The following is a 12,619-nucleotide window of genomic DNA, read 5'->3' as shown; positions in this document are numbered from 1 at the left end:
AAGCAACACAGATCTGTGGTCTTTCATGTTGCAGTTGTCCAACTTGGGGCAAGTAGAGCTTGTTTATTAGAGAGACAGAAATATACATTGCTTCAAAAAATCAGCATTACAACATGGAACTGCTTTGAGATAATTTTGTTTGAAAATATTTGGAGGTTCAAAGACAAATCCTCTTCTATTGCTACAAGAAGACTGATATTCAGACAAAATTTTATAAACATAGGGCCAGTTATGATTAACCTTTTTTTCCAGGAATACAAAGACAGGAGACACTAGACATCTGCCACTTCATGTTGCCCACAAAATTGCCGTGTCCTAACTTCTGAGACAACTTCTGAGAGGATATGCTTCTGCATGTCTATTTACCTTACCATAATGTGGTCTGTAGGCAGATGACACAACTGAGCCATGGTATTTCTGTGTCTAAAATATTTAACTAATTAGTTAAATTCTGATTGTGGAGACTCAGTAGCATACAATGTTAATGAAAACAACCAAAAAGTTAAATGGAATATAGCATGACAAACAAAGGGATTACCAAGGGATGAGCTTTCCAGATAAACTGGTTTAAAAGATACTGTCTTTTCTGAACAAGCACAACTCACTCGAGAACAAAAAGCATGATACAGACGTTCAGATTGCCTGAAAATTGCAGAAATTGGCAGTTATGGCAGTGGCAGGTTTAGAGCAGAAAAAAAAATCACTATTCCTACTGAGAGAGCATTGAAATTTTTTATTAAAAAGAAGGATGCTTTTCTGAAGTTCTGATAAAAAATTTCAGCCTTTGCCCTAATTTCAGTGCTGCTTAAAAGAATGGCCAGAATTCATTTAGCAATCTGTTCAGTAACTGTGCCTAGTTGGGAAAGCTTTTGTTGCTGATCCAAGATGGCTTTATCTTGGGTGGCAACAAATCTGCATTTTAAAAATGATTCTGCCTCCCAGCACTTCAAAGAGTTTCCTCCTGTCTGTGACTAATGTTAGATAAAACACATGCAAAGGTGTTCTTCTATCACTAACAACAAATAATCCAAAGACAGTTCTAACATGAAATGTCTTGCCTAGATTCAATAACAACAACAAAAAAATCATATTGCTCCATACTGAGTCAACACAAACGTGGCTTCTTTATCTGTGGAGTATAGATAGTAGAATTTAGGAGGAAGAGTGTTGTGCTATGTCCTGTGTCTGTTAGAAAAAAACATAAACCACATAATTGTTTACGAATATATCTGTAGCCTGTGACAGTTTGCTCCCATTTTGTGAATACACTGAGCTATTTATAAACACATCTGGGTTAAGTAATTACCACTATGGTATTTTTATACAGTTAAAAGAAGAATTTAGTTTTTCTGCATGCTGCAGATGATAGGTTGTGCAGAATGACAATTAAATTGTAGTAAAGACATTTGCATAAACAAACTGCTAAATTTCAGTACCTGCTTCATCTATTATTCTTTCCCAAATTGCCCCTTGCTGTAACAACATTTAGAGAGATCAGGAAGCTCCCTAGCTGGGCAGATGTAAACCGCCCCATATCCTGAGGAGCTGCTTAGCTGAATTCTCAGCCAGACCTGCTGGAGGAGGCTGAAGAACCCAAGGATGCACAAATCCAAAATGCTCACCTAAGTTGTCAGTGTGAGCCCTTCCCCCAAACCCTTCCGTGCTTCACTGCAAGAGATCTTTACATGAATGAAGGTTCTCCGTTTTATCTCTGCTTGCTTTAGTAAGAACAGGTGCCAAGTAAAGCCCAGGGCCCAAGAAAAAGCATCAGACTTTGGCAGTTGTCAATCCAGCTGCACTCCATTGCTTTGTGAATGCCTTGGGCTAAAGTAAATAAATAACCAGATAAATGGATGACATTTGGTGTAAACAGGCCTGAATTGCCTTCCTCTACTTTCAAGCAATGTATCAGTGGTGAAACAGAGGTGAGTCACTAAGGGAATCCAAAACATTCTGCCTGTAAGAGTAAAGGGAATTTTAAGGAAAAACTGAGCTTCCCTCATATCTCACTAACATAGTGACAATGCATAAATAGTTGCATATGGCAGATAGTTTGTGTCAACACAGTGTACTTGAAAACATCTGGGTAGAAACTGCTTGACATGAGAGAGAGCAACTTAGCAGCTGCTAGCGAAATGTTATGTTCCTGTCTACAAAGTAAGTGCTGTGTTACCCAAAAGCTCTGGACTTTGCTATTCAAATCTGTCAGAGAAAACGGGAGAAAACGAAAAGTGTTTTTTTAAACACTTCCAATACTATTCGAGAAGATAGAACTTGTTATGTTCCTTCTAATTGTTTCTGTGGTACCTGGGCTTTATGCTCTGAGCTTTTGCTGATCATCTCTATTGTTTGTCCAAGAGTCCGACAGGTCCTCACTGTGGCCTAGCCAGTCCCTGATATGAATGGTCAACGTTGCATGCTACATTTTGGGAACACAGTGACAGGCTCTCCTGTCTTCCCTGGTAGCACTCTACACAATTTTATCACTGCACTGCCTGGCTTCAGAGGCTTGATCTGTCATATTGCAAGTCCCTTTTTTTCCTGTGAAGTCCTGAGGCATGCTGTGGGGGCACTTAGGTGGCTCCTTCCCTTCCCCATTGATCCACCCCACCTTTCTGAGTAATGCAGTAACACATCTGATAAAGGTAGCTAGCCCCAAATTGCTGCTATGCTGAAAGGCAGGCATCAGCATGGCCAGAAGTCACAAATATGCCTGTTATCCGGGACAGGATCTTCCCTAATCCTGTCTCTCCCAGAATGCCTGAATCTGTTCTCACAAACAGCAGAGGCAGAAGGGCAGTGATCTGGGGTGAAATAGACTTGAGACAGATAGAGGAAAGTCTTTTTTATCTAATTTGCCAGCTTATGGAGTTCCAACTTCCAACTGCATACTCTTCACAGAATTTTCACTCTTGTCTTTTGTTTCACATTTATTACAGGCAACAGTTCATCAGGAACCTCGTATCATATCCTTGACTATTTGTGAGGTTTTTTTAATTTTGTATTTGCTCAGCAGCATTACTTCCACAAAGAAGTGTAGATGTCTGTTACGATTCCAAGTCAGTTCCCCTTCAAGGAAAATAAATGTAACTGAAAGGAATCTTATTTCATTTTTGAAATTTTAAAGGACTAGCAGAGGGATGTGTTTGCATAGGATCTTTTTATTGCTCTGAGCCTAAAGACTGCATTATAGGAAGTATTGAACTAAGACATTAGTCTCTCAAAAATAATCAGCAGCCTATGTGCAAAGAAATTGAAGAAAATATGAAATGTAGTCTTTGTGCATTGTTCTTACAACTCTGCTGCCCAGTTTGTCACATTTGTAGCTTTCATACATTTTTACTGGAGTGCATTGGCTGCAGAGAACAGCTTTCTTCCCTGGTTTTATGTTGCTTAATTCATTCCCTCACAAACACACTCGGGAAAGGAGGGACATTCATATTTATTTATTTCTTTATTTTTCACAGCAATAGTGAAACTCACAGTGTTTCCTCAAATACTTATCCTATTAAAAAAAAAAAATCCATACAAAAAGCAAACAAAAATATCATAGTCTTGAAACAAAAATCAAATGGATGGAGCCATCCAAAGAGACTATAAAGATCTTTTTCTTTAAATCCACATGCATTACCCAACTCCTTTCCCTCTTCAGGGTGACTTTCTTCTCAGCATCCCACATTTTCTACCAGTCTCTTCTATCTTAAGAAAAAAAATATAGGCTTCAAGTTGTTTCCCTGTTACATCTTAAATGCTTTGGGAAAAAAAAAGAATATTTCCAAGTTAAATGTTATTCCATGGTTTTAATTTTTTGTGTGTCATTTTAAATGAAAAATGAGTCTTCAGTTAAAAAACCTAAAAAAATTTTCTTGCAACAAAGAAGTTTGTATTTCACTAATAGATCAAAAGTGTTGAAAAAAATGGCTCAAAAGGCGTGAACAGTACTTGTATATCTCGTCAAATAACACAATATGGTTTTATTTCGTTGAAAGTGGAAGAGTAAATGTAAGTCCTGGATACTATTCCAACACATTATTTAAACAGACTGTACTAGTTTGCAATTTTCATGACTTTATGTCTTCTGTACTTCAACTCTCTCATAAATGCACTTTGTAAAATGGTAATCATATGAATCCAATTGCCCATTGTTACTATGATTCCTCAAGTTCTTATGTATATCTGTGTTCCAGTCATCTGGCAAATCAAGATGTAGTGTTAAAATCCCAACCAATGCTCTTGACTTCCACTGGGCTCATAAATCTTTCCAAGACTTTTCACTTCAGAGAATTATTTTAAGGTGATTCTTTTTGATATATTTCACAGAAGAATAGCAGGGTCTAGCACATTATTCCACCCAAATACCTGTGCTATATCTGAATAAAGTCATGCTTCAAGGAGAGCATCCCTATACTCCAGTTATTTGAGAGAGAAACATGAAGAAGCTTTGAAGTACCACAGATTCTTTTAACAGCATAGAATTTTGCAATATGAGCAAAAAAAAAGTTGCTCAACAAAATCGGCATTTTTGAGATGGCAAGGTAAACACATGATGGCAGATAGCTTCATCTAACCACGTCTTTACTCCGATTAATTTAGGTTTGTCTGCAGATTAGTCCATACTGTATCAAGATGAGTCCCTTTAAAATCTTTATGATGGTCATATAGTTTTTATGAACCATATTGCAAATGCAAATTTTTGCCCGTGTTCCACGATCTCTCTCATATACCTATTATCTGATGGACTATGTAGAGGAAAATTAATACATTATCTACTAAAAATAAAAGGGATTTTCTACATGTATTGGTTTTGAAATAATCCTAAAGTATTATAAGATCATAGAAGGGTTATTAGCATAATATATTTATACAAGGACAATGTATATTTAATCAGTGCTTAATGGTGATATAATAATAAGTTTCCCCATAGAGAATGACAATATGATTTTCAACTTCCTGAATTAATAATCTTGCAGAATACCAAAGACCATTATTTCACTTCACTCACATGCAGAAAGAAGAAATCTTTTTCTGGGCAAGTAAAGAAACCTCTAAAACAAATCAAAGATGTGGGTAGACAGTACAGAGAACTAATTAACTCAAGCCAAGTAATGCAGGAAAATTAATGTCGAATTGTGGATAGTTCAAAGACTTCAAGGGCAAGATTTTAAAATGCAGCATTTATGGCCTTGAGTAGTTGAGACTTTGTGAATTACTGTATTCTTTTCAGAAGGTATTAAACATCAAAGTCAAGAAGGATAGGAATAAATCTGTGTGTACAAAGTGATAGGATAGAGAAAGGAAGAGTTCTTGAATTCATAGAAGGCTAAGATTCCTCAAGATCCTCAGAGTTTACTTAGGAGATAGGAACCACTACTACCACACTATGAATAGGGCCATGGATGCAGAGAGATGGAGAGATGCAGAGAGTTAAAGGAAAATGTGCAGAGATCCAGGCACACCAAGTTCCACTTAGGTGATGTGTGTGGTGGTTGCTCCACTGTGACAAGGTCTTCAGTGAGCAGTGTGTCCCACATCTGTAAGTAGCTCTTTTTTTAGTGTTGCTAAATTCAATGTTCATTAATCAGAAACAGAGAAGAAAGATAGTTCTGAATCACTGATGTAAAGTGGCACCATCAAGTAAATGTGGTAATAAAGCTTTATTACCAATGTAAACGATGCTTGTGTGACACTGTCAGGAACAATAAGGACCAGTTTTTAATCTGATGTTTCAGAAGGAGAAATTGAAACTTGGAACATACATCCAAAAGTGCCACTGAAATGACAGGGCTGCTTGTATTGGAGAATAAAGTTGAGACCTGTCTTCTTCTGCCTACTATAGTGAAGGCTGCGGAGACGGGGCAAAGAGAGAAAGAAAACAGGTAAGATGTCTCTAGAAAACAGTAAAGTAAAAAAGAGATTTTGCCACGGAAGAACAAAAGGAGTGGATATCCACAGGTCCTGAAATGAGATGCCTAAGAAATTAGAGGGTTTCTAGCAAAGGGGAACAACCGCAACACGAAATCGTGAGAGGTTTGCAATACAATAGTTGTTAAACAAAACGGAGCAAAGCATCAATTTGAATAGAAGTCTCCCATTCCTGGATGTTTGCTATTTTGAGGCATGTTTCTCATCCTTTTTTTTTAAACTTTGAAAGTATTGACTGTAAACCCCACTTTCATCATTCTTCAATGGTATGGTCTACAGAAAGAGAGCATTAACTAGGAAAGCTTTGGGCAGGAGCAAGATGTTTTACTTCGGTACATCTTGAATGTTTCAGCACTATTAGTTGATACCAGAAGAAAAAAAAAAATATTAATAATGGCAGTAACAGCAGAATAAGCATGGTACAAAACTGAGAAGCACAGTATCGTAAAACCCTAGAGGCACTTTTAAGGAGTGTCAGGCTGCCAAGTGTGATAACTTCTATTGCACAGCTATTTAAATACCACATTCATCCAGTTTTTGGACAGGGCAATCATTGCAGACAATTGTATTTTAGTACAACAAATAATGTATATTGATTCCATCTCAAGCATACACATGAAACCTCCTCTTTTCACTCAGCCTCACTCTGTCATCTGGTTGTGGTTAAGGAAAAGATACAGTGTTAAAATTTTTATTATGATAAATGGTTATGATGTCCACTCCAGAATTTTCAACTGTAGAATGACCTTTTCTTTAAAGATTACTTATCTGGTTGAGACAAACTATACCTTCTTCCAAAAACACATAGGGAACAGACTACAGCTTGTTTTAATAAGCTGAAGATTTCCCACTTTATGCTCAGTATGGGTTCAGTGACACTATAATTGTATATTTTCTAATCCTATGTATTCTGAATGCCTCAGAATGGTAAAATAAGTGCTTACATAAATCAGAAGTGAGGTTTTTCAAGTTGGATGAAAATGTTTGCATGAGTGAAGGTAAGTGTGGAGATTTTCTGCTGAATGGGAGAGTATTTTTATAAAATTGCCAAAGTATTTTTAAAACAATATCTTAAATAATATAGCATCTTATAATTTTACTGTATAGTAAGAAATACTGGTCCTACAACACTATTGTAATTTTAAGTCCCACTCCTTCTAATTTATTATTTCTGCATCAGTGAGACATGATTTTTATATGTATATGTGTGTATATATATATATATATATACACTCTACAAAACTGATTGATTGAGCCCAATTTTGATTAAGCAGATATGCATTGTTCATTTCCATCTCAAAAGGGATCAAGAAAGTAAAAAATGAATGAAAAAGGTTAGCAAAGTCATTTAAGAATTAATGTGACTAGAATCTGTATCCCTCTTACTATAACCAGACCTTTCAAGAGCAAATGGCAAATATATTCCAGCCACTGGCAAGCAAAGAATAGATAATAAATCTCAGAAAAATGAAAAAGGTTAATGGAAGACTGTAATAAGGAAAGAAAATTATCTCACAAATTCAATTAGGAACTTTGATATCTAAGGCTAAAAGTAGAAAATAGAAACCAGAGGTTCAGACAAAGACACCTGTATGTCATTGAAGCAATAAAATTTAGAACACAAATGGTTTTCAGCAGAGACAAGCCAGTTTTACAAAGGTGGAAAGGACAGAAGTATTTACTTCATTGAAACAGCTTCTTTACTAGCTGGGCTGGATGCTGTTGTTTTGCTATATTAAAGCTAGATTTAACATTTACTGGTTTCCTACAGTATTGTCATCTGAAAAAGCCATTCTTAATGGCTTAATTGATTAATTAAAATAAGATAAATAGTTAAGACTAAACACAGAGAATAAAACAGTTTGCAATGACTTCAGGCTGTTATTTATATGGAATGCAGTTAACAGAGTAGCTTGCAAGAATTATCATCTCCCTTTCAGTTCCTTATCCAGAATTAAGCACCAGAAATAAAGAAGTTTGTGCAAAAAATGTTATGGTCTGATTTTATAAAATACAATTCCCTTATTTTAAATAAGAGAATACAGTGACAAGTGTAGTAAGGCATTCATAAAGCTTGAAGCTAGAACATATGCCTTTCTGCAGAGGAAAAAAAAAAAAAACAAAGCAATTAAGTATTAGGATGAAATAAAGGACGAGTCTCCTGGAGCTCAAGGAGTGGCTGTTCTTAGGCTCGGCCAGAAGAGGGACGGATGAAACCTGAGTCGTGTTCTGCCCAGCAGAAGCTGCCTTAATTATGCAGAAAAGGCACCTCCAGGGCAGAGCTGCTGCCAGGTAGAGTTTTGCTTTTGATACTAGACTGCAGCATGAAAGTGTCCACCTGGAGATTCAATTAAGTGCCCAAGCTTTCAAAAAATGCACACATGCCACAAAATACTGCATTTTCCCCTCATGGATGAAGGGATTTATTTATATTTAAAATGCAACTAAATCTCATCTCAGTATTCAGGTTGTTTGTAGCTAGGCTGGCCCCAGTAGTCAGCCAATGGTCATTCTTTTTCCTTCCTCTATCTCCCTTACCTATTAGGCCAGCCTTTGGCTCTCTCTAGACATTCTTAGTTTCATTCAACAAGTGCAGAACGAACCACTAATTCTTCTGATACCTATGAAAACACATTTATCATCTTTTTAACTTGTATAGTTTTACATTTCACATAAAGAGTGTGGATTCCCAAATAAAGCTTTGAAATACAGATTTTTCTCATCTCTCTGTCCCTTCTTTTATATAATGACCTAATACAGTTTTGTTTCAACATTTTTCAATTTGCAGACCTCTAAAAACCTCTCCGTGGAGATATGCAGTGAATCTAAGCCTACTAACAAAAATACTTTTCATGGTTAAATTTCTGAGACCCTCCTTTAGGGGAGGAATCCATAGACTTTTCAAATTAAAAACCAAGCATTATCTTGATTGCAACCAACCAGTAAACGTGTCCTGTAGCTCTAATTGTATTATTTGATTTTATGGCTCTTTTGCCTGGAGGCAAAAAGGATATAATTCCTGTTGAAATAGCATTAAATTGATGAGCATTGGCTTACATATACTGAACATAATTGTATATTTCATCATGATATTTTTGCCAATGATGATTCATTCTAAAGGAATATATCTATTACAAATTCTTCCTTCAATCAGCTAGAGTATGTTTATTCTTATCGAGAAAGGTAAAACAATAAACTAAAAAAAATCAATTTAACTCTATGCATGTTCTTTAAGACCAGAGGAGTAGCACCCTTGAGAGCAATCTGCCCCTCTACATGCATAAAAGAAGACTCTACACAGAATCACAAAATGGTGAGGGTTGGAAGGTACTTGTAAGAGATCATCCAATCCAACACTCTGCTAAAGCAGATTCACCTCAATTAGGATGCATGAGAACGCATCCAGGTGGGTTTGGAAACCTCCAGAGAAGGAGACTTCACATTCTCTTTGGGCAGCCTGTGCCAGGCAACTTGCTGTGCGTTGCCAAGTTTTCATGGCAAGAATGACGTTCTTTTTTGCCAAGTAAAGATTTTATTTTGGATTTCTGTTTAATTACAGCTTGCATTGCATTAGTGCTCAATAAGAGTACATGATCCATCCTGTCTCTCATTATTGCTGTTGTTGCTGTGTGCACAGTCACCAGGTCCTAGGCATGCCGCGCTGAGACAGGCAGTTAAAGCTCTATCCAAACTAGGACATAAACAGAATCTAGACCCTCTGTTAGACACCTCAGTACACAGAGCATGCAGACACAGACAGAGCTCAATCAAGGTCCAGAACAGCCTCTTGGTAGCTGCACACACACCTTCTCCTGAGTTTACAACTACTTCAAAAATTCAGGGGAGGTTCTTCTCCCCCTCTACTCTGCCCTGGTGAGGCCTCATCTGGAGTCTTGTGTCCAGTTCTGGGCTCCTCAGCTCAAGAGGGACAGGGAAGTGCTGGAGAGAGTCCAGTGCAGGGCCATCATGATGATCAGGGGAATGGAACATCTTTCATATGAGGAAACGCTGCAGGAACTGGGGCTGTTTAGTCTGGAGAAGAGACTGAGGGCAGATCTTATTAAAATTTATAAATATCTAAAGAGTGGGTGTCAGGAGGTTGGGACATCCCTTTTTTTCTATAGTAGCTAGCAACAAGACAAGGGGTAATGGGATGAAGCTGGAACACAAAAAGTTCCACTTAAACATAAGAAAAAACTATTTCACTGTGAGGGTGAGGGAGCCCTGGCACAGGCTGCCCAGAGGGGTTGTGGAGTCTCCTTCCTTGGAGATCTTCAAGACCCACCTGGACACGTTCCTATGCGACCTGATCTAGGTGACCCTGCTTCTTGCAGGGGGGTTGGACTAGATGATCTCTAAAAGTCCCTTCCAATCCTACCATTCTATGATTCTATGAAAAATCAAGCTGGGATGTATTTTTAGAAAATACCAAGGCACTTGATTCTTACACACTAGGCAGATTTTTGTCTGCCAAAGACATTCTCCCACGGTGGCACCCAAGTCACTGTTTTATTTCTGTGTGACATTAACAAACTTGTCTATCGTCATTTAACAGAAGAAACCTCATCTCAACTATGAGACCCCATGCTGTTATATAGAAATAAAACAAATGACTAAACAAGGATGGAGATCATAAGAAGTTTCCTGAGTATTGTGATCAAGACAGGTTCAGAAGTCAGCCCACAGAAACTTTGTTCAGGTTATTCAGGATGTAATTTTTGCTGGAGGGAAAAAAAAGAAGTTTTTGTTCTCTGTAATTCTCACCCACATCCCTGAATAAATTGCTTTAAAAGAAATAAGGGAAAAGTTAAGTTATTGTTTCTTTTTCCCCATATGCTTCAGAATTGTCTAATTTGGATGAAGAGTGGTGGCTGGTTTTTGTGGATTTTCATGGACAGTTGCCCCAGTTGTACATAAAAGCTCAGCATCTATTCCCTTTTTGGCTGAGTAGAAAATGTGTAAGTAGCTAGCAAAGTAGAAACGGCAAAATCTGTAAATGCTTAGTTGAACTTAACCTCTAAGCTTCTGCCTATGGGTGACAGATGTAAATCCTTTTAATCAATGCATTACCTCAAATTAATAGACACCATAAAGTAAAGGCATTTGTATTTTAATTACTTCTGCTGCAGGGTAATACTGTTCTCTTCCTATTGCTAAAGGTGTCTAATACCCAAGTCACACAAAACAATTTTTGGTGAAAATGTTTAAAATCCAGTGGCTTATGCAACATGACACATGAAAGTGCCGCAGGAAAATGCAAGCTGTGCTATGCAGATGTGATTGCAAAGTAAACACTAGTTTTTAAAACTAGTTCTCTAGAGTACTTAAAAAAGCCGTTAACCCAACTACTTATTCCCATGTAGGAGTTTCATAAAAACTAATTTCAGAGTATAAAGCAAATGTCTCCCAAGCCATTTAGAACAGATTATATCCTTTGTTTTTTTAATACATTAAGAAGCTGTGAATATCATCTTATGTAAAGTTTTAATATGCCTAATAAGGTTGAACTAGTGTGTTAAACAATCAATCTTTAAAATAAATGTGGGAAGAGACAAACTAAGCAGGTGTTGTGTTCGTCTTGCTCTGCCTTTGCATACACAGTTCTGTAATTTACCTCTAAATGTTTTATGGTGCATTTGTGATACAGAATTTTAAGGCAGAGAAAAATAAATAAGAAGTTTTAAATAAATATTCCAATCCAAATAGAAGCTTAAACATACAGCTAGAGTTCAAACATTTCTTAAATTTCATGAAGCCAGGGATGCAAATATATCCGATTTTATTTGAAACCAGCTACATTAGTAATTTATCTTCATTTAGAGCCTTTCTCAATATTTAAAGATCACTTTAGCATTAATTTATTTAAAAGGACCTAAAAGTCATTTGGTAAACTCAGTCATCATGACCCAACAGGAATCTTTTCTCTCTTTGATTTCAAGAGAAATGACATCTATTCCATCTCATGGGTATCTTTTCCCGTGAACTCTTGTGATCTACATGGCATGTGTGAGGGCTGGTATGTAATATTTACTTCCATCCCACAGGCATCACCAAACAAATAAATCACTTCTTTTTGTGCAGTAACACTGGTTAGAGACATCTGAGTTACATATAATCCAATTTTAACACTATGTTATATATTATGTGTTATAAAAGCATAGTCTGGGTTGTTTTGCCCACTGTACTCCAGTGATTTTAAAGAACATTTCCAATAATCTCACTTTAATATTTTTGATTGATGCTTCACAAGAGCTGAAGTTGAGTCAATTAAATGTTTGGGTACCAGGACATAGAAGGAAAACAAATTCATTTGAATTATCAGTTTATCTTTTCCAGCAATATCAGCTGTTCTATGAAATACCTCAGCAGCTTTCTCACTGTCCTTGTCCTACACAAAAGGCACTACCTTTTCTGTAAATCATGGTTTTAGCTTTAACACAAGAAAAGAGGTGAGAACAGAGGAATGTGGAATTATTGACATTAGCTATCTTTTTTTTGACTTGTGTCACGGTTTGGCCCAGCCAGCAAAGAAGCACCACAACAGTCTGTCGCTTGGTGTCCCCCATTCACCCAGCGAAATGGGAGGAAAAAGATAAGCAAGATTGTTGTGTATTAAGACAAGGGCAGGGAGGGCTCACTGCCAATTATGGTTCAGGGCAAAACAGACTCCAGTACTCGATTTAGAGAGGAAAGTAGG

Source organism: Colius striatus, chromosome 3 (genome assembly GCF_028858725.1).
Source record: "Colius striatus isolate bColStr4 chromosome 3, bColStr4.1.hap1, whole genome shotgun sequence".
Taxonomy (NCBI): domain Eukaryota; kingdom Metazoa; phylum Chordata; class Aves; order Coliiformes; family Coliidae; genus Colius; species Colius striatus.
The sequence above is the reverse complement of the archived record's forward strand: the minus strand, read 5'-3'. Positions refer to the sequence as shown.